Genomic DNA, 4763 nt, shown 5'->3' with positions numbered 1-4763 from the left:
CCACCACCTGTGGTGGGGAGGAGCTGGGGCCGAGTGCTGGGTTTGGATGATTCCAGCAATGCTCAGGGGCATTTGGGTGAAGGGGGTCCCAACCCAGGGGTGACCTGGTCCACGAGCCCAGCGCAGGTGGCAGCTGGGGTGGAAATAGGTCTGAGCTCTGGCAGCGCTGTGAGCCTGGGCAGGAGGTGATGGGCAGCCACCCAGCCGTGCCTTGTCCTTGCCGTTTGCTGCGTGCTCAGCACCGCTGGCCTTGTGTACTTCTGCTGCAGTGCACGGGGCCGGTCGCCGCTTCTCACGGGGCTGTCGCGACCATACCATGTGTCTTGCAGCAAAACTGATCTGGTGGTGAAATAATGTCTGTGTTTAAAATGCCAGCTTTGTAATTAGTACATATGCACGTGCTAAATGGATCAATCTCTCTCTGGTGTCTGGTTGGGTACGCCGCTGGGGAAGATGGGCTGCTCCCGGGCCAGGCTGGAGGAGCAGCTGGTGAATGACAGCTGGTGCAGCGTCCGGTGTGTTCCTCACGGTGCCAGCAATCTCAGCGCGTTACCTGAACATGGGATTTGGGATGGGAGGGACGTAGGAGACACCGACACCTGATGGTGAAGGGGTCTGTGACTGTGGTCACAGGGCCTGTGGCATCGGGAGTCGTAAGCAAAGGGGGAAAATATATCCAGTGTGTCATTTTACCCAGCCTCTGACAGCTGCTGCTGGCTCCAGCTCCTTCCTCTGTTCGTAATTTCCAGTGCAAAAAGGAAAATGATGTGAAAAGATTGTTACTGCATGAAACCCAGTTCTGAACATCTGTGCTGAATCGAAAATTTCATCCTAAAATAGACACACAGATACAGAGTGAAAAGGAGCAACTTACGGAAAAGAGCTTGAGGGAATTAACAAGAATCTAACTTGCCCTATAAAATTGCTCTGGGGGTATCTGAGCATCTATCAGCATTCCTTCCTAACTTCACTTACAGCTTCATTGCTATATTAATTTCTCCCAATACCAGGTATACCAGGTATTAGTCACTTTAACTGTGTCCACTCTCTAAAAGAATTCCGTGCTTTGGAGGACATGCATCTCTAAAGTGTGGTGCAAGCGTTGGGTCTGTGTTGCCCTTTTATGTGTTTTATCTGTAACACAAAATCAGTTGGCCAGGAGATCCCTGCATACTTTGAAGCCAGCAGCACCTTGGGCACAAACTGCCTTGCCATGAAAGCTAGTCAGAGATGGAGTTTTACCGATTTCCATTGCTACAACACTGCAACCCTGGAAAGCTGCAATTTGTTTGTAAAATCCCCTTTGGTTCAGAAACCCCTTTCCGTTCGGTTGACCGGGCTCTGCCGGAGCCGTGGAGGCCATGGCCGAGTTAAACCAGAAAGCTTTGTGCGTGCAGGCTGCCCGGCTGGTGGGAGCCCCAGTCCTCCCTGGGGTGCCACAGAGGAGGTTAAGCAAATATAAACGCACCACAGAGGCGTTTTCCGCTGCTGGTGCACTTGCTGCTGCAGCCAGGATGGCCGCTGCTCTTCTAGGGGGGCTGGCATATTGAAAATCGGGGGATTTATTGGCTACATTGAAATTACCGTGTGCTGCGTGGAAAACCAGGATGGTAACATATACCTGAACATAACCTACCTCTTCAGTTGGTGCTTGGTTTTATGAGTTGCTATAATGGAGTTTCAATTTAGTCTCAATTAAATTATCTCTGTTCGTCTTTTCATGCAGCTTGGAGCAGCCCGTTCCAAGAGCTCTGTGCTCTCAGCACAGCCGTAGCTCAGCGACACTTTATAGGAGCGCATGGGCCAGCATCTGCTTGCCTTTAGTCTTGAGACAGAACACAGAATAAAAGGTGATGGGCAGCCGAAGGCACTGGCTCGGCAGCTGACGGAGGCCATGTGCCGGTGCAGCGGTGTGAAGGTGGTGGTGCAGGTGACGATGCCTGTGTTGGTGCCAGCCCAGCAGTGCCCGGTGGACATGCAGGGGTGCCATGGCAGGCAGGGGTGCCCGGAGCCGCCAGCCAGCCCAGCCTGGTAAAGGTTTCCCTGAGCTGTGCTCTTCAGGGAGAGAAGGCAGGATTCACCCCTGTGACCCCAGGGCTGAGAACTGCCCTTCCCCTACTTCAGCTTTGTATGGAGCAGGAGGAAATACAGCTCTGTGTGGTTGGGTTTTGGGGGTTTTTAATTGCATATTGTCCATAACGTAAAGCTTTATCTTGTCCTCTTGTTCCGTAAGCAGCACTGGTTGATGCTGGGAGGCACGCTGCCACCAGGAAGCTCTTCAGCCCTCCCACTCAGCCGCCGCCTGGAAAATCCCCTGGAGTTGCAGCTAACACCCAATGTATCTTGTAGGGAACCGCTTTGATCTTTATATTTTTAAAGAAAATTCTGGAACTTGGCTTGAGCATGCCAACTTAAACTGCTTAGAGAAGGGCCAGGAGGTATTTTATCACTTGAGTAGTTTGGGGAGAGTAAGTGCATACATTAGGGACTTTACCAAAACCAGCTGAGATTATGTTTGTCATCTTGTACCTATTACATGCTTGAGCAGTAATAGGTTCAGGGTGAGCAGTTCTTACTGGTTTTGAACAGAGAAAATCTAAGATGGCCTAAAACCAAAGAGTTTTTAACTGTATCTACAGGTCTGTTCTTGAGTTAAATGACCGAGCTTGGGACTTGCAAGAGACAAAACGGAGCAGCTCCATCATTTCAGCTGCAGTTACTCAAAACCCAGGTAGGGCTTCTCTGGCTCTTGTGCTTCAGAGATCACGTGCTTCCCAGTGTAAGGAGCACGAGCCCTTCTGTAGCTGCATGTGGATCCATCCAGGCTGAGTCCAGGGTTGCAGCTGGCCTGTGTTTGGGCACGGGGAAGTCTGGGCAGGCACATGGGCTGCTGGCGGGCTGCCATCTGACATGGTACATGTGGAAGGAGCTCTGGTCAGGCTTCTGGTGCCCACAGAAAAGGGGGTTTTCTCCACGTCCTGAGCCCTCCTCTCATCAAATGCTCTGGGTAACCAGCTGCTGACTGGGGTTGTTGCCCCGTTTGCAGTCCCTGAGCCTCTGAGCAGGCAGTGCAAAAAGTTTAATCATTCCCTCCCTCCTTGGCACAGCTTCCTGCCCTTAACCCCCTAAATAGACCCAGTCTGGGGCTGCAGGTCACCCCCCCCTGCGCTGTAAGGCAGCAGCTGGCTCTCCCAGCGCTCCTCTGTGGCCTCTGGAGCCGGTGGTGATGCTGAGAGGTGATAGCAGTGCTAAGGGGGTGCGGGGGGCTGGCAGGGGCTGGTGGTGCCTCAGCGAGGGAGGTTGCTGTGGGATTTGAGCTGTTTCAGGTCATGGAAGCAGTCCTGAGATTCGCAACCATTTGCTCACTGAGACGCGCTAGTGATGTGAGTGAAGCAGGACAGGGATGTGCTCAGTGCTGCTGAGAAGATGCACCCACATCCCAAGGGATGCGCTGCAGCATTTCAAGCAATTTCTACGCTGCTGCAGGGCCCCATCGGCCCTCCCGTTCACAGCTGTAGGGCACAGCCAGGGACACCCCCATCCCGGTGGCTTGGGAGCTCTTGGAGCTCTGCCACCGGCGTGTGCAGCGATGCAATGTGAAAGCACAGAGCAGCGGGGCAGAGAAACGTGGGTTTTCTCTGTCACAGTTTCAAAGACTGAGGCCACAATATTTTCTAGAATATTTTACGGCCAATCTCAAAGCTCTGGTGCTGCTGGAGAGTGAGACGGCCATGCAGCTGTGGTGCAAGGCTGCTGCTCTGTGCCTGACACCAGCGAGGGTGGCCGCGGTGGCTGTGACAGCTGTTCCTGGATGGGGGCTCTGCTGCAGGGGCTCTCCCATCCCCTCCAGCGTAACACAGTGCAGCTTTGTGGCAAACAGCGTAGCAGTAAGATAGCAGCAATGGGGACCCTGCCCAGGGGCTGGGGGGCGAGGGGCAGCATCTGGGGTGTGCAGGGTCATGGGATGCTTCACTCTGCATGTAAATGAAGGACAGATTAAAAACCGGGTCAGGGGAGCGATGTGGGAGTGGGCGGTAGCAGCCCAGCTGGGGGAGCACCCCTCTCCCGCCGGCACAGACCTCCTGGGGGCTCGGCCAGCTCTGTGCCCTCCGCCTCCGTGGGGTGGGGAGACCTGGGGCCCTCGGGCCACCTCTCCCTTTCCGATCTCCCCAGCCCTCCAGCCTCCCTGCTCCAGCCTTCCCTGCTCTGTTAGGCTTGCCCTCCTCTTCCAAAACTGCCCCCTCAGCCTCCCATAACCACTCAGTCCCTCCTCCAGCCTCCCACCCCTCCTCATGGCCACTAGCCCAAAACCTGCACATCCTCCACCGCCTACCACTCCCTCTCGGACTCCCACTGCCTGCAGCCTCCACTGCCTCACCAGACTCCCACTCCCTTCCCAGCCCCACAATTTTCAGACTCAGCTTTTTTTCCAGCCTCCCATGACTTCTCCGCCCATCTCTGCTGCTCACCTCCCAGTCTGTTCCTGGCTTCATGATTTTTCCCAGCATCTCATTCCTTTTGGCTAAACCTAATTTCTGCCCTCACAACCCCTTTTGACCTCCACTTTTTCCCCAGCCTCCCACCCCATTTTGGCCTCCATGCTTTTGCCAGCCTTCCACCCCCTTTTGGCCTCTACTTTTTTCCCAGCCTTACATTCCTTTTTTCCTGGCCTCCTAACCCCTTTTGACCTCTACTTATTTCCTGGCCTTCCACTCCCTTTTTGGCCTCCAGTTTTTTTCCCAGCCTCCCACCCCCCTTTTGGC

This window comes from Aptenodytes forsteri, unplaced genomic scaffold (assembly GCF_000699145.1).
Source record: "Aptenodytes forsteri isolate BGI_AS27 unplaced genomic scaffold, ASM69914v1 Scaffold299, whole genome shotgun sequence".
NCBI classification, from domain to species: Eukaryota; Metazoa; Chordata; class Aves; order Sphenisciformes; family Spheniscidae; genus Aptenodytes; species Aptenodytes forsteri.
Note: the sequence above shows the minus strand (reverse complement) of the source record.